Source organism: Podarcis gaigeae (assembly GCF_964106915.1).
Source record: "Podarcis gaigeae genome assembly, chromosome: 10".
Lineage (NCBI taxonomy): Eukaryota > Metazoa > Chordata > Lepidosauria > Squamata > Lacertidae > Podarcis > Podarcis gaigeae.
In genome coordinates this window covers 47,475,481-47,499,287 of record NC_139686.1, presented here as the reverse complement: position 1 = coordinate 47,499,287, position 23,807 = coordinate 47,475,481, and the positions used below count along the sequence as shown (strand labels likewise).

Genomic DNA, 23,807 nt, shown 5'->3' with positions numbered 1-23,807 from the left:
TTCCCCACAACACCTGAGAAGCATGTGAGGCCAAGCGACGGGTATCGAGGTAGGAGTGCGAGTGACCACAAACACTGCCCCCCGGGAATGTGGTGAGTGGCCATTTTCTGAACTTGGCACTGCCCCATTTTTCTGCACTAGCCACTAGCTGATGGCTTACTTTGTGCAGCCTACTTGATTCATGCAGGAATGTGAGAATTGTGGAGAAGGGCCATTTCTCAGCAGTAAAACACCTGATTTGCCTGCAGAAGGTCCTAGGTCTAATCCTCAACATTTCTAGGTAGGGTTGGGTGAGACCTGTGCCTGAAATCTTGTAGGGTTGCTGCCAGTTAATGTGGTCAGTCCTGAGCTAAATGAACCCCTGGCATGGCTCATTATAAGGCAGCTGCCTATGATCCTAGGTTCCTATGCTAACATGAACTTTAAATCTGTGTGCCTTCAGAAATTTCATAGGGCCAGCTGCCTCCATGCTCATTTCAGCAGGTGGGAGTAGATAAATGCTTTCTAGGTGACCTACAGATACCTGTGAGCTCCTGCTTCTCCCATTGTTTCCAGTGGGATGATCTAAGTCTCACTTGAATCCTGACTTTGCTTTTACCATCAGAGTCTTTTATTTTCCTTTTTGCAAGTCTACGGGGTTCATCCCAATAGCAATTGTTTGATAATAACTTCTGTGTTATAGTAGCAAAGCTTCATCTCTCCTGGTATTAGCACTCTCCCCTGTGTGTGCAGAATGCACAGCACTGCCCTATCAGATCAATCACGAATCCTGCACTTTCTGGAAATCCTGGGAGGAAATTTGTCGCCTACAAACTGCATGCTAGCAAAAGCTACCTGGCAAGCTGTTGGAGGCAATGTTTTGCCAAGCCGAGTTGTAAGGAGCAAATTATTGCTCCCACTTTGCCAATCATTCCATGTAGAATGCTTTCCCTGAAGTTGAAATTTCACTGATTATAGTCAATAGTCCTTTGACTCACCTCGTTCATGGCGTTCCTTGAAATTTACTGTCTACAGTTAGCATGCTTTGTGCTCGCAAAGGGGTAAGTGCCCTCCACAACTAGGCACAGCTGTTCAACGCAGCTCTCTTTCAGGCTCAGGGAGTCTCTCCTGTGATCTAAAACTCTACTACAATTTACTTTTGTTGGCTTGAAGCAACCATCAATTTGAAAGGGATTTTGCAGCTTGGTAACTGAACTACGAGATGATGTTGGGAAAAAAACAGAAACAGCAGCCGCCACCTGCTGATCTGGCTCATTTTGTGTTTTAGCAAAGTTGCTAACACGGGCTATTGAAATTTGAACTGGAAGAAACGTTTCTAGATTGTAATCAAGAGAGGTCTGATCATCACCTCCTGGAAGCTTGATCTCCCCAATGGAGATGAGGATGAATGGGGGAAAGGAATTTGAAAGAACCTATTAGTGACTATCCAGATAAAGTGTTTTCAAATGGAGAAGCATATTTTGCGCTGATCTCCTCAGGGTTCTTGGAAAGGTTAACAGAAACTCAATAACTGATCAGCCAGTTATACACTCATGCAGATGGGGTAGCAAAATGGGAAAGATCAAGGAAGACTAATAGAAAGTCAGTAAATCTATGGGTTAGACCTACTTTTCATTTTCATGCATGTTTAGCATGTTCTGTATCATTCTAAATATAATAATCTGAAGTCTCATGATCTGGCAACAGTTTTACAAATGGCGTTATGTATGAGCAGAACTATGCAAGATGACTCAGAATTTCTATTCCCCCACCCCCCAAAAAAGGTTAAGCTAAAGGTGTCTTCAAGAAATATGCAATAGGTGAATGGCCCTTTATTGTATTCATAGTTTTGCTTCCTTATTCAGCAGAAAATAAATTGATGTTAGGAACAAAACTTACGTTGCTTGAGTATGTTACACTGGCCACAAAAACAAAGCCCTCCCCCATATATTAATGGAACGGTGAACCAAGCACCACAAATACACTGTTCGTGAGTTTAGATTTGTTGTACTGTCACTGCTTTCAATCTGATACTTAACACATCAAAGAGACAACCACTGAACCTGGTTGCAAACCTTGCACTCCATACTTGAAGTGTCTCTGCCCTTCCTACTGAAAGCTGAAATTCCATTGTGAAATAGCTCATTGTTTTCAATTGTAATTAGAACAGCATTTGTTTCCCCAAAACCCTTCAGAGTTGGAAGATTCAGGGCAGTTAAAAAGAAGTCCTTCTTCACACACAGCGTATTGTGAAACTATGGACCTCGTTCCCACAGGGAGCCAGTGAAGGCCACCAACTCGGATGGCTTCAAAAGGGGATTGGACAAATTCATGGAAGAAAGGGCTACCGGTGGCTACTAGCCATGATGGATGTGCTCTGCCCTCCACAACTGGAGGCGGCAATGCTACTGAATACCAGTTGCTGGAAGTCACAGGAGGGGAGAGAGTCCTTGTGCTTGGAACCTGCTTGCTGGTACCCCACAGGCATTTGGTTGGCCACCGTGAGAACAGATGCTGGCCTAAATGAGCCATTGGTCTTAAATGAGCTCCCCAAATGAGCTCCCATTACCTATGTGCCACCAGCAGCCAAAGAGTTTCCCGGCAAATCGTTGAGATTATATTGCAGTTCAGCAGTGCAATTCTTTAGGTGTATATTCAGCCATTCTGCTGACTTTTAGAGGGACTCACTTCTAAGTGTGGATAGAACTGCTGTCTTAACTATGTTTGTTCTGCCTCTGTGGGTTCCTTGGGCTGCCTTTCAGGTTGGTTGTTTTCTTCTCCTTTTAATATTATATTCCAATTGCCTTGAGGCCCTGCCTTGTGAGTGGCTATGTGTCCTTGAGGCCCTGCCTTGTGAGTGGTCTATGTGTCCTTGAAAGGCAGCATACAATTACCGAGATAAAGAAACAAACATTTGCAGCTGAATTTGGAGCTACATGTGCTGGAAGACTTGGGACAGACAAAAGAAAGTACTTATTTACGCACCATGTAGTTAAGACTATGGCATTTGCTCCCATAAGTGGTAGGCCCCAAGTTGGATAGCTGTCAGGGGCTGGACTGAGGAGGAATGGTGGGAGCCACCACCCCCTTTCTCTGCACCTTCCCAGTAAGAGGAGGACTGTGTAGATTTCGAACAGTGGTTTGCTGAAGGGCAGAGTTCAGAGGCTGACAAGGGAAAAGGCTGGGATATCTTGGGGAAGCAGGAGGAAGGAGAAGCATCGGGGGAGAGTGTGCTGGGCCCAGGGATTAACCCGAGCAACGCGGTCCAGGTCTGGTCCTGTATCCAAGGATTCTGCGAGGAGTCAGTCCAACAGGGCCAAGGCAGGACACAAGGCAGGAAACCAGGCTAGGTCAGGCACAGGGTCTCAAGCAGGTTCTAGCAAACAGTAATGTTGCTCCCGCCACCTAGGGCGGGGTCCAACAGCCTTTTATCTTTGTCGGGGTAACGGCCAGTCCTGATCCCCTGATCCCCACCTCCCTGTCCTGCCCGAAGGCAAGCACTCCTCCTGCAAGTACTCAGGTCTCTCCTTCTCTCAGACCTGAGTCTCTGCAGCTCGGGAGATATTGGTGGGTTACTAGACCCAGAGGCTGCCTCAGCCTCTCCTGACCCAGCTGGTAGTGGAGCAGCTATACATGATTGCCCAGCTGAAGGCAACAAGGTCATCCCCACATCTGGAGCCAGGGCAGGCTCCGGCCCCTGACTCGGCCCAGCTGGTGCTTGTTGCAGGGGAACCTGTGCAGACTGGGGCTCCTCAGAACCAGGTCCCAGACTTGATCCAGATGCCGTCTGAGACAAAGGATCCGGTGCGGACTGAGACTCCTCTGGTTCCGAGTCCGAGTCTGAGTCCCAGGCCATCACAGAGAGGCAGTTAACAGACTCAGTGTCTCTTGAAAGCAATCCTGACCCACCCTCTCCCCAAACCAGATGGGCTGTGCGTGTAGCAGAACAGAAATTTCAGAGGCAGAAAGCACTGACCAGCCTGCACAGGGGTGACATAGATTAATGGGGACCAAAGGGGTGGGACTTGACTTGGAGCAACGCCATCATTATAGAGACAGTGTTCCTTTGTTGCTCTCTGTAAATACTGAATAAATTACGTGGTAAGAGCTCCTTTTGGTTATCTGCCTTTTGATTGCCACTGGGGGAGGGATCGTAATTCCCTGAAGCCTTGCCAGAGCCTTGACAATGGCTTTAAAAGAGGATGAAACAAATGGAGGAGCCTATCCACAGCTACTAGGCACAATGGCTATGTTCTTCCTCTGTAGTGGGAGACAGTATACTTCTGAATACCAGTTCCTGGAAGCCACAAGTGGAGAGAGTGTTGTCACGCTCAGGTCCTCTTTGCAGGCTTCCCACAGGGATATGGTTGGCCACCATGAAAACAGGTTGCTGGACTAGGCGGGCCATTGATCTGATACTGTAGAGCAGTGTTCCCCAACCTTGGGTCTCCAGCTGCTTTCGGACTACAATTCCCATCATCCTTGACCACTGGTCTTGCTAGCGAGGGATGATGGGAGTTGTAGTCCAAAAACAGCTGGAGACCCAAGGTTGGGGAACACTGCTGTAGAGTACTTCTTATGTCAGTTCTCTTGAGTTTTGTGTATTTATTTACTTATTTTGAAAGGTGCTTGGAGACTCAGCACAATATGATGAGTTTGCCACCAAAGTGCCAATCAAGTTGCATCCTCCTCTGTGTGCAGAAGGCTGCTTAAAATGCCGTAACGCGGGTTTTGCGCAAGAGTGTCTTTTCACATAAAGGAGCACAATCAAGTAAATTAATATATAGCATGCTACAAGAACAAAACCCGACCTGTCATTTGATTTTTGCTTACGGTTCTGTGATATACTGCAGGAATTGTATGGCTGGGAAGAAAACAATTCTTTATGCATGGAGGTAAGCATTCCATCTTGAGCTCGAGGGAGTGTTGCAACGAAGCATAATTAATTATGCTAATACAAGCCGAAACTTACCAACCTCGTCCCTAGTCAATTTATTTCATGCTTTGTACTGACTATGAAACATTACATTTATGTTGCAATGGACAATCAATATTATATTTTCTAAATTAGTTGTGAATGTTCTTTTTTCTTCTCCCTCTTAGGCTGATTGGGTTATATTTACTTAAATCATCCCCCCTCCTCATTTCCACAGTTCCAGTTTCTGTCTAGGAATGAAGGAGGGAGAAGAAGACTTTCCTTTCGAAGTACCAGAAAAGAGTTCACTCAGGGAAGGTCTCTTATTGACCAGTCTGTGGAAAGGTTTCTCATATTAAGGGATGGACTAGCTTCGAGATGGAGAGCTTGTGATATATGAAAGCCTTTTGGGGTGTTGGATTTGCAAAGCAGACCAAGGAACTTTGCAGGGAATATCAGTGCCCCATTCTCACCTTCCAATGAACACATGAAACCCTACTGTGGCAATGCCAATTATAGAAATTTAACAAGGATAGGATTTTTCCTTGCCCATTCCCAGGGGTACCTGAAGCCTGTCCTACATGCTTTAGTTTTTTATTTTTAAAAAAATTGAAAATATTTCAGTTAAGCAAAATACGGTCGTACCTTGGATCTTGAATGCCTTGTGACTTGAACATTTTGGCTCCTGAACGCCACAAACCCAGAAATGAATGTTCCGGTTTGTGAACATTCTTTGGAACCTGAACATCTGACACAGCTCCTGGGGCTTCCAATTGAGTGCAGGAAGCTCCTGCAGCCAATCAGAAGCTGCGCCTTGGTTGTTAAATGTTTTCGGAAGTTGAACGGACTTCTGGAATGGATTCCGTTTGGCAACCAAGGTACGACTGTAAAGTGAAAAAAATGGAGAAGGAAATCAAAAGCTGCATTAAAAAACCTATAATTCTATACATATTTGTCTAAGACAAAGATATAGAAGTGAAATTATTATTCCAATACATATACATTTATTTATAACCTAAATTTTTATAAATGCTTTCCAGTTATCATAATATTTGCCCATACACAGTCTATGCCTCTAAGTTCATATGATGCAAGAGTTGTCATGTCTTTTTCCATTGATTAAAGGGGGGCATAGATCTATCTTCTCAGTGGATCAATATCAGTCTTTTAGCCATAGTGAGGGCGCAGAGAATCCTTTTACATTGACCAGTTGTCAAATTCCATGTTGTGGGTAGGTAACTTAAAATAGTATTATCCTCTGACATTGCTAGCTTTCCCCCCAAAGTAATATTTAGACAATCTAGTACTTTCTAGTACTGTCATTGATGAGATGCCTGCATTGTAGAGGGTTAGATTAGATGGCCCTCAAGGTCTGTCCCAACTCTATGGTTGTATTATTCTTTTTTGTAAACCGCTTTGAGGCTTTTTACAATCAAGCAGTGTATACACTTTAATGAATAAAACGTGAGATACATAAATAATAAAACACTGAGCGATGTGCAGAAAAATGTATCTATTAGTGAACCATACTGGAGGGAAATGGAACTAAAGTACCAATGAATGCTGGTGAATTTTTTTAAAAAATAATAATAATCTGCCAATTGCTGTAGAAATGCGGAGAACTGGATTTCAGATTGGAAAGATGAGAAATGGAGAGAAGTTGAAATTGACAGACTTGTCTATCCCTAGATGCAGTCAGCATCCAGGGATGAAGGGAACTGGATCCCAACAACATCTGGGGTTAACCCCTGTCATGCACAGGGAACGACCCAAACAAGTGCTGCTTATGCAAAGCTGTGTATGTTTTATTAACTTTTGTTCAGGACTTGTTTCCCCCCCCTTCCTGTTGTCTGAATGTGAAAAAGCAGTTAAAGCAATGCAAACAATTAAATCCAAAAAAGACCAAAGTGAAGGGAATAATTTGTAACAGAGTGTCTGCTGCTATATGGTTGATAAGCCTTTGGTGTGCGTACCTGCAAGAAATCACCAGGAGCAGGCAGTGTGTACAAACAGGCTTCTCTTACTAGATGAATAGGACAGGAAACATCTGGCCGAATGGGAACTCTACAGTGATTAATTTAGCCGCGAGACAGCATCTTCACTTCTATGCAGAAGGGGGAAAATGCTTTCATAGTCAAACTGCGGTCCACTATTTGTCTCTGCTGAAGGAAGCGGAAAGTTTAACGTAGGCCAAAAAAACACTCCTTTCGTTTCATTTCTTCTCTTATGTACAGATGAGGGTTCTCTAAGTCAGGCACACATTGAAAACACTGTACTTGCATGGCAGAAGTAGCCTGACCAGGTGTAAGAATGCTCCCCACTTCACACAGCCACCCTCCAGCTCATAGAGGGTGACTGTGTGTTGTTTTCACCCTATTTCCAGAACACCTAAAGAGGGCAACATGCACACCCCTCACTGTGCTGTCTATATCCCTATGCTATACCACATCTGAAGCCATCAGAACTGTGTTCACAACTTTCCATTCTTGAACCTAGTTATTGCCAACTGCTCAACTAGGTGAGTAAAACTGACCTTTCTTTTCCAACATTTCTAAATCTTGGAAGCAGCACAGATGTTGCTGCAGCCAGAAAACAACACCAGTCCTGCAAAAGTAATACAATGTCAAAAGTGAAGGCTCAAGTTGAATCCCTCTTTCCCTGCTTTGAAAAGTAAACCACAAGTATGAAGACAACGGGCTGTGGATGTTGCATTTGGGAAACGGGTTCGAGTAACATGAGAGGAAGGGCTATGGGGGTGAGCTATTAGCTCTGCCCCCATCCTTGTCATCTTCCGTGAGTTGGAGGGTGACTGTATGAAGTATGGAGGCTGTGAGAATCCCAAATGTATTCCCAATAGATTGTTTACTTTGCATATAAAAGAGGCTGCAATATTGTTTCTGGTCGCCAAAGGTATATTTTAGGGTGGTGGTGTCAAATGACCAGAGCTCAAACTATGTAACATTTAAAGTAGCCTACTTAAATCATGCCAGATTTTATTAGATATGATTTCGCTGATCAGCAGCAGCACTACACAATTTCATGTTGATTTTGCTTAACTATACAATGCCTTCCTTGTAAATCTGCCATGTTAAGCAGAAACTGCTTATTCAAAGAAATTAATAATAAAAAAGTGGGTTTAAAATAAAATCCAATCAGTTCTTTCCTTTCAGAGACCAAGAACATTGACTATTGGAGTCAATCAGGAAAACATAGATTTCACTGGTGTCTGGCGACTTGAGCCAATATATCCTGCAAAACAATTAGAACCATCTGTGGTTAGCTAAGCATTTGATGAAGATTATAGCCAACAAATTATAGTTTTAGCATGCAGGGTGAAGAAAATGTGTTTACCTCCTGATGCGGAAAATAGTTTATGCTCAAATATTCTTACCTGTGCCAAATACAAATGAACAACGTTGGCAAGGTGGTGGGAACATAGTCCTCTTGCAGGAAGAAATTTGTCAGTAACTTTTATGGTCATCCATCCATAAAATCTGAAGTGTGCCTTACTAGGTTTCTAATGTATCATTATTGATGATGCAGGGGTGGAGAATCTTTTTTCAACCCAAGGGCTGCATTATGGCAAACCTTAAGTCAATGGAAGACAAGGCAAGATGCAAAAGATGTGGGTGGGTGGTGTGACAAGAGTCAACGAGTGGGTGAAGCAAGAGATGTGACCCATTTTTCTTCAGTAGGCAACACTCCAACCACCCAAAAGTAAGAGGTTTCTAAGCCCCTCCTCTCAATATTTCCATCCAGGAAAACAAAGGCAGCATGACAGTTCAAGGACAGATTCCAGTGATGCAAAAGCATTTGAGGTCATGGAGCAGGGCTGGTGAAATGCTGTTACATTATATATTATAGAAGCCCGGGGAGCCACATCTGACCTCTTGGTCTGAAGCTCCCCGTTCCTGACATATGGAGTTCCTTTTGCATTGCTGGAGAGGCCAAGTAGTCACTTTAACCATTTTAGCAGCCGCATTGCATGGCCGGTTCAGGTTCACCTAGTGTTGCAAGTCAGACTTCACTCATCCTGTAATAATAATAATAATAATAATTTATTATTTATACCCCCGCCCATCTGGCTGGCCTGTATTTTTGCCTTTGACTTGTGATGCAGAACTTTCTATTTCTCTCAGTCAATTTCATCTTCTTGGTTTCAGTCCAGAGGTCTAATCTGTTGAGATAATTGTAAATCTTGATCTTGTCTTTTACGGTGCTAGCTACGTACACCTCTCAACTTCACATCATCTGCACATTTGAGAAGCAGCCCCTCTCCGCTTTGTTGTCCAAGTCATTTATAAAGCACAGAGCCTAAGATGGAGCCCTGTGGTACTTCACCCAAGGCCTCCAGGTTGATACAGAACTTTGGGGCGTGGTTGCTCCAAGCTGATCCACCTAACAGTGGCACCATCCAGCCCACATTTTACCAGGTTGACATCAAGGATATCATGGGAGATCATGGTCAGGAATTTATGAAAGGTAATAAACATACCAAAGTCTTTTGGAGTCAAAGAAAATTGTATGAATAAACTGACATGGGAGGACAAGATGGAGAAGGAGGAGTCTTAATCTGAAAATAATTTGCCACGTTTGCAAAGCATAGCTTAATAACTGTAGGTGTTGTACCTTGCTTTTCAGTAGCTTACAGTGGTACAGCTGGGGGGGGGGGGAAAATATTACTAGATTAGTGGAGAGAGCCGCTTCCCAGGAAAGGGTCGCTGATGGGAAAACTTCTACATGGCTTCATTTTCACATACTACTCTTAGTATGTGTGAATGGAGTTTAATTTTAGAACTTTACCAAATAACAGTGATCTGTACTGATTTTGTCAAAACCATCTTCCTCCATTTCTAAAATCTGGTCCACCTACTTATCAGAGCCTTAAACTCTGTGTCTCCAAAAGATTTGGGTCAAATCTTTTCACTTACTCCCCATTTCACAACTGAATGATATTTGAGAGAAACATGATCCTAGGCAAGGTCATTTTGTTGGAATCGTATTTGTTATCAGGGAATAATGATCATACTGCCATGTCAAAGTGACAGGAGTGAGAGTGAAGGCCTCATTCTATCTAGTAAAAAGTAACGAATCAGCAAACGCTCTGGACTGAGTGGGAACGGGTGATTTGGGTGAGACAAGTTTGAAAATAGATAAAGTGAGGCTTGTCCAAGATGAATACTTCTCTGGCAATGCAAAAGGAACTACGCACATCAGGAGTGGGGAACATCAGACCCAGAGGTCAGATGTAGCTTGCCAGGCATGTCTAATATGGTTTTGTGAGTCTCCCCAGGCCACACATCTTCACCAGTCCTGCTTCATGTTCTTAAATACTTTTGCATCACTGGAATGTGTCCTTGAACTGTCATGTTGCCTCTGTTTTCCTGGGTGGGAAGACTGGGAAGAGGGGCTTAGAAACCTCTTAGTTTTGAGTGGTTGGAATGTAGCGTATTGAACAAAGATGAGTCAAATTCCTTGCTCCACCTGTGGAACGCCCTCCCATCAGATGTCAAAGAAATAAACAACTATTGGACTTTTAGAAGACATCTGAAGGCAGCCCTGTTTAGGGAAGCTTATAATACTGGATGAATCATTATATTTTAATATTCTGCTGGAAGCCACTCAGAGTGACTGGGGAAACCAAGCCAGATGGGTAGGGTATAAATAAATTATTATTATTATTATTATTATTATTATTATTATTATATTATTATTATTATTATTATTATTATTATTATTATTATTATTATTATATTATTATTATTATTATTATTATTATTATTATTATTCACCTGCTTGTTGCCTCTTGCCCTTTCTACCACTACATGGGACCGCTGGAAGGTTTCCCATAAAAAAGAGCCCTCAGACTGAAAAAAGATACTTCTCCCCTAGCCTATATCAATAAATATGCTGCAGAAACCTAGGAAGGTAGAAAGCACACCTGAGATTTTATGGAAGGATATCCAGTGATATTAATCAATGTTTTTAAAAAGTTGCCGATAAATTTCATGAGGACTATGTTCCTCCCACCTTGCATTTGTTGATGATGAGGGCTCTGCATTTAGGTAATCCCATGGATGTTATAATTAATAATTATTGTTTGCTGCTTTTTAAAATGGCTTAAAATTTTGGGATGTTAATGCTTATTGATTTATAATTTATTTAAATCATACACATACACACACACACACAGAGAGAGACAGGTGTCTCTCCACTTATGCACAATGGACTCACGCATGACTGTGTATATGCACGATGCCAGGAAATAAGAATTCAATTCAATTCAATGGTGGGAGAGAGCTGGAGAGTCCTTGTGGCTCGTGAGGAGACCCTGAAGCCCTGAAGAGAGCAGAGGCAGAGCGGGGCTTTGTTTAGGCTGCTCTGCCTCCCCACCTAACAGCTGGCATGTGGGGTAGCACAGCCGCTTTCCCATGCGTCCTCCAGCCTCCTGCTGGCCCCAGAGCTTCAAGTCTAGTTGTGGAAATTTTTGGATACAGTATTTTTGGTGTGGATTGGAGAGAGCAGCAGAGAGGGCATTTAAAGGATATTTTGAGGGTGCCCCCCCACTTTACGTGACTTCACTTATGTGTGTGTGGGGGGCCCTGGAATGTAACTCCTGCATGAGTTGGGAGTACACCTGTGTGTGTGTGTGTGTCCCATCCTTCCTCTTGGGATCTTACTCAGTGCAGGTAACAGCAAAATGTAATTTATAAAATAGTTGTACAGCCATACCTTGGAAGCTGAACGGCTTCTGGAAGTCCATTCAACTTCCAAAACTTTTGACTTCCAAAGCATGGCTTCCGATTGGCTGCAGGAGCTTCCAATCGGAAGCCACGGAAGCCCCACTGGAAGTTTGGCTTCCAAAAGAACATTTGCAAACCGGAACACTCACTTCTGGGTTTGCGGCATTCGGGAGCCAAAACATTTGACTGCTAAGGCGTTCATCAACCAAGGTACAGCTGTGTTTATAAAATCAGGGGGGAAACACAAAAAAAGCAAAATTTCAGCAATTACTAACCACCAGCAACCATTCTCAATAGCCTGGATAAAGATCCATGTTTTGAGCTGGTGACTGAATGCCATTACATTGGACACCAGCCAAATTTCAGGGAGCAAGGATTTCAAAAGCCTCCCTACTTTCCAGCATCCAGGGTCAGAAGCAGCCTCTTCACTTGCCTTGGCATTGTGCATGAGCAAAAGTTTATGATACACTTCATAAAGGGACCCCTGACCATTAGTTCCAGTCGTGACCGACTCTGGGGTTGCGGCACTCATCTCGCTTTACTGGCCGAGGGAGCCGGCGTACAGCTTCTGGGTCATGTGGCCAGCATGACTAAGCCGCTTCTGGCGAACCAGAGCAGCGCACAGAAACGCCGTTTACCTTTCTGCCAGAGTGGTACCTATTTCTCTACCTGCACTTTGACGTGCTTTTGAACTGCTAGGTTGGCAGGAGCAGGGACCGAGCAACGGGAGCTCACCCTGTTGCGGGGATTCGAACTGCCGACCTTCTGATTGGCAAGTCCTAGGCTCTGTGGTTTAACCCACAGCACCACCCGCATCCCTATACACTTCATACTTGACTTCAATTTATATGTAAATACCGTATGTCACAGCACAACCAATCTGATGCCTATCATTACAAAAGAATATATCTAGGAGGCATGCATGATGACACTTGTGTAGCCGCATTCCACTGAGATTCACATCAGCATGAAGGGCAGTGCTCAGCTCTGGGCACTGCAATTTCCTGTATGCTGACATACTGGAAGTTCCCTGTGCATTCAAAGAAACTGAGCCAGAGAAAGGCTTTCCTTTTTTAAAACTGCAGTTTAGTGCTCTCTGCTTAGCTGCCCCATGGCTGTTACAAATACTAAGGATTGAACACTGTGGCAGACTGTCTTGCCAGAGTGGTGCATGCTCTAGTTATCTCCCGCTTGGACTGCTGCAATGTGCTCTACATGGGGCTACCTTTGAAGGTGACTCAGAAACTGCAATTAATCCAGAATGTGGCAGCTAGACTGGTGGCTGGGAACAGCCCCCGAGACCATATAACACAGGTCCTGAAAGATCTTCATTGGCTCCCAGTACGTTTCCGAGCACAATTCAAAGTGTTGGTGCTGACCTTTAAAGCCCTAGATGGCCTCAGCCCAGTAAACCTGAAGGAGTGTCTCCACCCTCATCATTCTGCCCGGACGCTGAGGTCCAGCACTGAGGGCCTTCTGATGGTTCCCTTGCTGCAAGAAGTAAGGTTACAGGGAACCAGGCAGAGGGCCTTCTTGGTAGTGACGCCTGCCCTGTGGAATGCCCTCCCAGCAGATGTCAAGGCAATAAACAACTATTTTACTTTTAAAAGACAACTGAAGGCGGCCCTGTTTAGGGAAGTTTTTAATGTCTGACGCTGTATTGTTTTTAATATTCGGCTGGAAGCCGCCCGGAGTGGCTGGGGAAATCCAACCAGATGGGTGGGGTATAAATAATATATTACTACTACTACTACTACTACTACTGCAGAATCTTAGAACTGTAGAGAAGGAAGGGATCCAAAGGGATCTAGTTCAACCCACTGCAATGCAAGGGCACTTCTGAAACAATGAGATCATACCCTCCAACATGATGCAGCCTAAAGCTGGGACACCCCCTTCCTGGCCCCAAATCCCTTGTGAGTCAGATGACCTGTGCAAGATTGCAGACCCAGAAAAACCACTTGTTTGGGCACAGTGCCCAAAAATGTGCATTTTGGGGTGCCATGCGAGATCAAGGACCCGAAAAAGCATTTCGGGGTAAGATCCTGGACCAAATTAATGTAAGAGCAAGGAGCCCAAAATGACAATCATGCTCTCATGGGGAGAAAACAGGGTGTCCTGGATTTTTTAGGGCAGTTGACAGGTATATGATATGCCATGATAGTAGAATGACACAATGTTCCTATTAAAAACTGATTGCTTCTATCAGCATTAACGTAAGTGGGCAAAATACGGTTGGAGATGTTGATGCTGGAGTTTCAGAGCTGTGAAGCTTTCATAAATTAACACCATCACATTGGAAAGGGCAATGTATTTCTGTGACACACTTGTCCTCTCCACAGGCTGAACTATGCAGTGGTGCTGCTTGAAATTGGTTACAGATCTAAAAAAGAGGAACTAGCAAGGAATTCTTTCCAAAACACCACAATTAAAAACAAAACACAGCTCCGCTTTATGTTTTCCATTACTCTGCCCTCTTTGGGTTAAAGGATGCAGCATGGCACTTAACCTTGACTGCTTCTGTCTAGATCAAGTATCCATGTTTTCCGTTTTCCAGGAACTATCTGTGGTTCTGTTCTTGTCATTCGTTTTCTGCAGAGAGATACACTGTGCACGGCTAGCTGTTCCATGGAAAACAGCTGCCAATGCTTGTCATGCCATCTGCGGTGTATGACTTTGGGACATAAGCAACAGCTCTGTGGAAAAACTGTGCCAACTTCCATTCTTAGTTACAATTGCTACCCAATGGCATCAGTGGGATGGCACCGACACAACATAGGGATCTAGCCGATTGATTCGAGCCGCGAAATAATGAGCACCAAGGATAACCTTACCATCAGGTGACTCCAAGCATCTGCTTACAGTGACACATTGCAGGGGGCTTGTACACCGACAAAGGCAGTTTCAATTCTCAACACGACTTTTGCACATCCCCTTTTTGTGAGGAAGATCGGAATGCATGGACCGTCGGCAGATCTGATAGCAGGCACAATAGATACAAGCCCTCCTTTAGATCCTAGATGTCGCCCCAAACATGTGAGTGGGATCCAGAGGCAAAGTGAATCACAGTAAATATTTCCCATGTATATCTGAATGTTGCTGCAATAATGCACAGAAGTGTGAAAAGACCCTGGAAATCATGGAAAGTGTGATTCCTGAACGCCTACCATGATGGAGCTTTTAACATTTCCTGTTGCCCAACCTTATTTAGTAATAATAATAATTTATTATTTATACCCCACCCATCTGGCTGGGTTTCCCCAGCCACTCTGGGCAGCTTCCAACAGAATATTAAAAATAAAATAAAACATCAAACATTAAAAACTTCCCTAAACAGGACTGTTGTCTTCTAAAAGTCAGATAGTTGTTTATTTCCTTGACATCTGAAGGGAGGGTGTTCCATAGGGAGGGTGCCAAAACCGAGAAGGCCTTCTGCCTGGTTCCCTGTAGCCTCGCAGTGAGGGAATCGCCAGAAAGCCCTCGGAGCTAAAAATGGGGGTGGAGATGCTCTCTCAGATATATTGGTTATTAAGTTTAACTGTGGGACAGAGTATAGGTGATAACTATCTGTAGGGCACAGCAGGCATCTAGGAAAAGGCCAGATTGGGTCTGATTCTAAACAGATCCCAGTAGAATAATGGAAATCCAATGACCAAACATAACTCACATGGTTAGGTTGACATGTGCACATTAAATCTGTGCAAGAACACTAGTTGCTCATACAGAAAGAGAGAAGGCTAAATGTAGTTATGAAACAGACCATTGCTCAGTCAGTAGAGCATGAGACTCTTAATCTCAAGGTTGTGGGTTCAAGCCCTACGCTGGGCGAAAGATTCTTGCATTGCAGGCGGTTAAACTAGATTACCCTTGTGGTCCCTTCCAACTCTACAGTTCTAGGATTATGTATTTTTATTGTATCAACATAGATTATAACAAAATAAGAAATGGTAAATAAAAGAGTGCTTAAAACAAGGTTCAAATAATCACTATGTATCTAACTGATCATTATATAAGCAAACTGGGTTAAATCAGCGCAGGTGCTACATCCAAACAGCTCGGTTTTGTTTAGCATTGAGCAAGTGCAGAAAGTAGCAGCAGAAAAAGGATCACAAAGATCTGTAGTTTTGCACGTTGCCTGGCCAGTCCTATTTAGACTGGGCTACCTGTGCTGACCTATTAATACCCTGATCAGCCACATGGAATAGCAGGTATGAAACAAATCCCGGAGTTGTCAGGTGCCAGCACCAAACTGATATACCTGCAATACCATCTTGCTTGAAGGTCTGCATCAAATAATTCTCTCTTTTAGACCATAAGAAAAATCGATAGGTCTTACTAGGTGGATTCTCGCAAGTATGGTTTACCTTTCAGAAATGTAAGCTCCAGAATGCAAGAAGGTTTTCATCATGCGCATGCTTCTTCAAAAGTCCCATTGAATTCAGGGAGAATTCCTTCTGAGTAAACAAACTTAGGATCCATGTCATTGGCAGCACAATCCTACACACATTCACTCAGAAGCACATTCTGTCCTGTTCAGTGGGGCTTACTCCCAGGAAAGCATGCCTAGGGTTGCAGCCTGAGTCTCTGGCTGTGTACACACCATATGCTTATAGCACCCCACCAAAGAATAACTGCAGTTTTCAAGGTTGCTGGGAGCTGTAGTTCTGCCAGCAGGTAAAGATCTTCTTCCAACAGGCTTGGGGGAATTGACTGCTTTAAATGAAAGGTCTGGAACTGTGCTGATTGTAATTATGTGTAATGTTTCAAACTGATTTTATATATGTATATAGTTTCAATTCTATTAATGTTTCATTGTTTATTGAATGGTTTATTTATTTATTTATTTATTTAAGCGATTTTTGTTTTTATCTGTAAGCTGCTTTGAGTCATGTAAGGGAAAATGGTGGGGTATAAATAAATCATCATCAACAACAGAAACAACGGTAATAATAATAATAATATGTAATGTGCATTTCCAGCTATTAACAGGTGTCCTTGGGACTGTGTCACTGTGAGTGGAAAGCAGAGGAGAACTATTTTCAAACGGAAGGTACATTCCAGTTCACATAGGTTTAAAATAAAGGCAAAAAACAGGGAGAACTGCTCTGAGGGCTCCTCCAGACCACCTGTTTATTTAGCATTCATCCTGATTTGCTGGTCTTTATTGATCTTTTGTTCTGATTAGTTTATGGGGTTGTTATATGACTGCACTCATCCTGCTTTGCTTGCAGGGTGTTTACACAGATTTGTTGTGCTGGAGTAGTAGGGAATGAGGTGGGATGCTCTTCCCGTGCCAGTGAGCAAGGAGGCCAAAGTGGCTGTCGTAGATCTCTCCATAGGGAGCACCATGGAACCAACTCTCTCTGACTTGGGTGTCCAGAAAAAGGGGGTTTTCCAGGGAGGAAAGAAGAGGACATCACCGGTTGGTGCTGCTGAGCTGCTACAATTTGTACTGGTGGTGGCGGGCACTCCCATTCATTCAATGAGGCATTTGCGTCTAATGCAACTTGGAGGCAGAGGAGCCAACTCCTAGGGGCCAAGGTAGCCCCCCATAAAATATTTGAGTGCTGGACCTCCATGGGCAGGGGAGGCAGCTGCCACCCCCAATCAAGTAAATAAAAAAAAATACTTAACTGACCAATCACATTGCAGATAATTTGGTTCTGCTCCCTAACAATACCTCAACGTATACCTCCATAATACCTCAATGACTGCCTCTTCCCATGTGAACCTACCCAGACCCTGAGATCATCTTCTGTGTCTCCTCCTTCATGTGTCTCCTCCTCAAGAGGTGCGGAGGGTGGCAACACAAGAACTGGCCTTCTCTCAGTGGCTCCCCATCTGTGGAATGCTCTCCTCAGGGAAGTCCATCTGGCGCCTTCATTATACACTTTTAGGTGCCAGGCAAAAATGTTCATTTTTAACCAAGCCTTTGGTTGACCTCATTGACATCCTATACCCTTTTAAAATGTGGCTCTTTTTGTGTGTGTTCTTGTACTTGTTTTAAGTGTATATAATGTGATCTTTTCTGTGAACCACCCTGAGACCTCTGGATATAGGGCACTATATAAATTCAATAAAATAAATAAAATAAATCCTGGCTATGCCCACGCATCCCTCCCCCAAGTTAATGGGCATCACCATTCAAATGGTGAACGTATGTGCCCTGTCATGTGGGGTAAGGTAAAGGTAAAGGACCCCTGGAAGGTTAAGTCCAGGCAAAGGCTTACCTGCAAACCCTGTCCCACCCCAATACAGTGGTACCTCGGGTTAAGAACTTAATTCGTTCTAGAGGTCCGTTCTTAACTTGAAACTGTTCTTAACCTGAGACACCACTTTAGCTAAAGGGGCCTCCCGCTGCCGCTGCTTGATTTCTGTTCTCATCCTGAAGCAAAGTTCTTAACCTGAGGTACTATTTCTGGGTTATGGAGTCTGTAACCAAAAGCATAACCCGAGGTTGTTGTTGTTTAGTTGTGTCCGACTCTTCATGACAGCATGGACCAGAGCACGCCAGGCACTCCTGTCTTCCACAGCCTCCCACAGTTTGGTCAGACTCATGTTTGTAGCTTCGAGAACACTGTCAAACCATCTCGTCCTCTGTCGTCCCCTTCTCCTTGTGTCCCCAATCTTTCACAACATCAGGGTCTTTTCCAGGGAATCTTCTCTTCTCAAGAGGTGGCCCCTTCATGGATCACTGCCTTGCTTGAATAACTCAGAGAAGGTATGAGGTATGCCGCAGGGCCACCCAAGATGGACAGGTCATAGTGGAGAGTTTTGACCAAACGTGATCCACCTGAGCAGGAACCGGCAAGCCACTCCAGTATCCCTGCCAAGAAAACTCCATGGACAAAGACAACCCGAGGTACCACTGTATTTTATTCAAGTTAGCACCAGTGCTTGGATGCGTGGCCGAGGATCCAGTGCGTTGCCCCCCGCATCCTGTCCCTACGATCCTGATCTAGTTATGGGGCAATTTGTGTCCCCCTCCAACACCCCCAAACCCTTCAGGGCGCAGCTCAGCGTCCTTAGGCGCGCTCATGGCTCGGCCACTCGCGTGCCGCCGGGCCCTGCCTTCCCCGCCGCGTCCTCGCCTCGCCTCTTCTCCTCTCCCGCCGCCGGGAGCCTTGGAGATGTTGCGGCTCAGGCAGCAGGCGCCTCCCCGCCGCCCGGCAGCCTCCGCCCCACTCGGCGAGGGCGGCGGCGGTGGCAGCGGCTCCTGGTCGAGCCTCCCCGGCTGCCCTTGACACCAATCCCCCTCGGAGCGGCAACAAAAAGCAGGCAGGGGCAGGTGGCGGAGAGGACGGCGGCGCGCCTCCTCCTCTTTCTTCCGCGCGCGGCCTCCGAGCGACTCCAGCCCGAGGCGGCCGCGGCGCACAAAAGGCCCCGCGTCTTTCGTGCCGCCTCTTTTCTTTCGCGGCGGCGGCGGCCTCTGCAGGCCACGTCATGGGGAAATAAATAAATATCGCCCCATTCAGCCAGTGGCAGCGAGCAGGAACCGGCGGCGGCGGCGGCTGGAAGATTAGGACCAGCCCACCCAAACTAGACACACACAGAGAGGGAGACCAAGCCAGGTAACGTAAAACGGAGCCATCCAGTTCATCTTTTTTTTTTAATTAACCAAATAGATGGGCAGGGCGGCCGGGTTTCTAGGCAGAAGGGGGCCGCCGTCTGTTCCAGCCCCATTGTCTCCGCCGCTTCGTGTTTGAATGTCCCTGCTTCTGCCGCCCGAGTGTGTTGCTAACTGTGTCGGAATGGTGTCGCTTAAGCAACGAGAAGAGCGCCTGGTCTGCTGCTGCTGCCGCCGCCGCCGCCGCCGCGATCGCGTTGGCTTTGGGATGCGAGGCGCCCAAGTCCGAGCTCACACTGTGGATGATGCATCACACACGGGGGAAGCGGGCAGAGCAGGCGCGAGGGGTGCGGGGTGGGCGGGAGACCCACACTATGAACGGCGTCCGCCGCCAAAGGAGCAGCGCGGAGTTGCAAGCAGAACACGGTGTCCCACCCCCCGCGCCCCCGTGGATGAGAAGGGCTTGGCCACCACCGGCCTTAGGGACGGATGGATGGGGAGCGCAGTCGGAGCTCGCCTCCCTGGCTGCCCCCGTCCGATCAGTGACCTCCAGAGATGTACCCCGTGGAGAGAGAGCGCAATGCCACTCATCCCCGTAGACCCAAGTGACAGATGCCCATCCGAACCACCATACACCCCTTAGAGCCACTCCCACGTAAGCCCCCCCCCAAAACATAATTTATTGGAGGGGCCGCTCTCAAAGTGGATGGGCATTGCCGTGGTGCGCGCGCGCGCGCGCTGCGTCGTCATGTGGCCTGGGGCTCACCTGAGTGCCCCCAACATTTTATTCAAGTTGGCACCCCTGCACCACGTTGCTTGTGCGCGCCCGATCACAACCGATTCCCCCTTCTCCTCCCCCCCAATCACGTTGCTCTCCGGTTCCAGTCCCTAAAGCACGCCTGCAGCTCTGCTGCTTTTCGGAGAGGGGCTCTTCTTTCTCTCCCCCCCCCCCACACCCAAAGGAGCCATTTTGAATGGGGGAATGGGTGGCACGGTGGAGAAAGAAGCAGCTGCTTGCCTGGGCCGGGCACCGTGGGTTGGTGGGTGGGTAGGCAGAACGCGTGCCGCTACGTCGCTGGTGCGCCTTTGTGTCTGCGCTGCCGCAGCAGGAGGAGGTGGCTAAGGCGTGTGCACGCGGGTCTCCTTCTGGAGCTCCTTGCCCAGCGCGGCCCTTGCCTCCGCCTCCGCGCCGCGAGGGGACTCGGGGTGGCTAGGATCAGGCGGCGTATTTCTGGCCAGGCAGGTCTGCGTGGGGCTGGCTTTTCTTTCTCCACCCCCCCCCTGCTTCTTGGTAGTCAAATCCTCCAAGGGTCAGGCGCCTGGAGCCGGATGATGCTCTTCGCGCTGGGCGGGGAGGCGGCGCGTCAGAGGCGCGCGTGGATGGCCTGCCTTTGCGCAGCGCGTCTCCTGGTTTCCAAGGCCCCACCTCGGCGGCGGCCAATGGGAGGCGCGCGGCGGCCAGCAAGGCTTGCCAGGGGATGAAGGAAGCGAGAACTCGATCGGTCGGCGAAGGGAGGGATGCCGACGTCACGAGAGAGGGGGCTTGGCCGGCAATCTGCAGCCGGTTGGCTCTGGCGGGCGCCAGGCCACGTGGAGCGCGGCGCAGCAGCCGCTGGCACCGCCGTCGGCCCGCACGCCGGAGAAGGGCACGCCAGGCTCCTCGCAGATGCAGCCTCCTCATTCATTCCTGGCGCCTCCGCAGGGCAGTTTGACCTTGCCGGGCAGTTTCCGTTGCGCGCCGCCTGCGGAGCTCCGGAGCTGTCCAAAGAAATCGTGTGCACGTTTTTTTTTTGCGCGGGGGGGGGGGGGGAATCGGCTCCACGGATCTGGAGGGAGCTTCCTTCTGAGTAAATAGATCAGGCAGTAAAGGAGGAATCTAACGTAGGATGGTGGGTTATGTCATGGACGTGTGGTCCTCAATTCATTTCATTTGCAAGGTCATTGGCTTTATAGGGGACCGTCAGCATAGTGGCTTTGCTGCTGGGACTTATATGTGAGGCTCTGAATAGTGGTGGCCTTAGGAGTCGACTCCAGTAAGAGTCTAAGGACACCTTAAAAACGTGATACATTTGTTGTTACTTAAGCTTTCCAGGAGCCTACTTCTAGGTGCATGAAGTGCTTTGTTCCAAAAGTATGAAAAACAAGCATTGCATCATATAGTAGTTGGGCTGAACTGGGTGGGTGGGGGAGCGGTCAATCTTGCCCTGAATATAGAAATATTTAACCAAACCAGTTTAGCCAGTTCCATTTCAACTTCACTTTTTCCTTTCCTCAAACTTAAACCACACAACCTTAATATAAGAGCTGTTGATAAGGAAATCGTTTATTTAAGCAGAGTGGTTTCTGAGGCTTTAAAGAAACAGCGACATAGAAATGGTATTAAGAACAGAAAATGTTTTCTCAAAACCATCTGAATTGCATTGTTTTACATCAGGACCCATGGTCAATAAGCGGTGCATCAATGGTGGGGAACCTGTGACCCTTAAGATGCCATTAGACTCCAGTCTCCATCATTCCTGGCCATTGGTCATACTGGCTGGGGCTGATGGGAGCTGGAGTCCAGTGACATCTGCAGGGCCATAGGTTCCCCATCCCTGTAGTCAGAAGAGTCCCAAGTCATCTTGCTGCTTGAGGCAGAGGACAAGAAGTCATTCCCATTCTTAGTACCAAGGTGAGCCAGATTGGCTGTTGCATCTTCAGCATCCTTTGCTGAACCTGAAGCAACAGGCTAGCTTAGGGGCACAAGGCAGATCACATGGAGCTCTTTCCTCTTAACATCTTGTTGCACCATCCCAGCATTTGCCTCCTGAGGCAGCTTCCTCACACTGTCTAATAGTAGGTCTGGCCCTGCCTGTAGTAGACCCTCTAGTGAAACCTGCTGATGAATCTCACCTGATTCCTTGGGCACCACAGGTCAAGATGGTGCCCTCAAGGGCTGAATGGTCCTGACATCCATTGAACTTTTATCAGAAATAAAACCGTACAATGCACCATAACCATGCACAGCAAAATACAAAAGGAAGATATAATTAACGCTGGAGAGACACAGGTGATCTAGGCTTTTTGTTTGGTAAAGGTCGGCTGATCTTCTAAAAGAAAAATCTGAATTTGTTGCAGTTACTTTGTTTCGTACAGAAGAATGGCAGCCCTCAAGTTAACAATCAAGGGCATCTCTTGTTAAATAACTCCATTTGGCAAACTTGTGAAAGAACTCTGGCTGTGACCCTTGTCACCAGACAAAGTAGCTCATACTAGGCTAGATGGTCCAGTGATCCATGAAGGCTTCATATGATTACAGTAATAAATAGAAAACACCCTTAAAATGAGACTTGTCACATGTGTCATGCATTTCAGCAGAGAAAATGACAAGAAAAGCTTGTTGGGGGTGGGGAGTCAAGTTCTGTAGTCCTACAACCATGTATGCACTGGCCTCCACAGCCAGTGCAATTTTGGGCCCCCTGCTACTGCTACTACTACAGTGCAACAATAGGTAGAGCATCATGGGTTCAGCATAGATGTCCACACACCTGGAGCTTCCTGTGGTTTTCTGAGCTCCGCATTTCAAAACAGACTTGCAGAGAGGCACTCAAATGTGGGGAGAAGAATGTGCCATTGCAGACTTTTGCTTCACAGTGATTAATATACAGTGGTACCTCGGGTTACATACACTTCAGGTTACATACGCTTCAGGTTACAGACTCCACTAACCCAGAAATAGTGCTTCAGGTTAAGAACTTTGCTTCAGGATGAGAACAGAAGTCGTGCTCCGGCAGCACAGCAGCAGGAGGAGGAGGCCCCATTAGCTAAAGTGGTGCTTCAGGTTAAGAACAGTTTCAGGTTAAGTACGGACCTCTGGAACGAATTAAGTACTTAACCTGAGGTACCCCTGTACAAATTGGTTATTTAGCATGCTATTTGTGTTAGACGAATCTTAAGCAGTAACTTTGCTTCTTTATACATTTTTTTTAAAAAAATCAATTTATAAAGACACAAAAAACCCACACCTACATACATAAGTCATCATGTCCATAAATGACAAATCTTTTCTGTTAGTGAATTGCTGTCTACCTTGCCCTTAAAAAAGAAAAGAATCTGAGCTTTCAGTGCCAGTGCTGTGCTATTCATGTACAATCTTTTTTTCTAATCCATGTTGTGTCCTGGGACGCAACAGTCCCAGGGAAATAACCAGGAGTCTAAAATGATATAGTTCTCTCAAGCAAAAGACCTTTTGGGTTGTCGCCAAAGGCTGCACCTAAACTCTTATGCAAGTGCACTTGGGCTCTCTGCCCAACAGTTTGAAAACTCGCAGGCTACAGTTGTAAGCTCACAAGAAACGGAGCTTTAGCAAGAAGCCAAATGCTGACAGTTGCCTAAGGTACTAACGGAAGGTTAAAGTAAGAATGGTGTGGGGGTGGGCATTCTCACATTTTACCTGTTCCATTATGTTTGCATGTGTTCCTGCAAGTTCTCATTCCGGAACTGAAGGAGAAGGTATGTGTTGTGTTGAGCAGCATTGATCCAGTCAAATTTTAGCTCTTAGTTTTGGGTGTAGTTTCAAATTTTGTAGATCGTAGAGAATAGCTGGTGCGTGATATTGATAAAG

General features: G+C 46.1%; 1 protein-coding gene across 3 annotated transcripts in view; it reads left to right on the top strand.

Moving 5' to 3' along the window:
• The first annotated feature begins 18,825 nt into the window (after positions 1–18,825).
• SLC16A7 (solute carrier family 16 member 7) overlaps positions 18,826–23,807 on the top strand; it is a 97,033-nt gene continuing 92,051 nt past the window's right edge. The window contains exon 1 of one of the 3 annotated variants that reach the window (XM_083699349.1): positions 18,826–19,208. The gene's annotated coding sequence lies outside the window, so the exon portion shown is untranslated. Of the gene's footprint in view, positions 19,209–23,494; positions 23,696–23,807 lie in introns of those variants that run through there. The other 2 variants (XM_083699350.1, XM_083699351.1) reach the window with 2 other exon arrangements.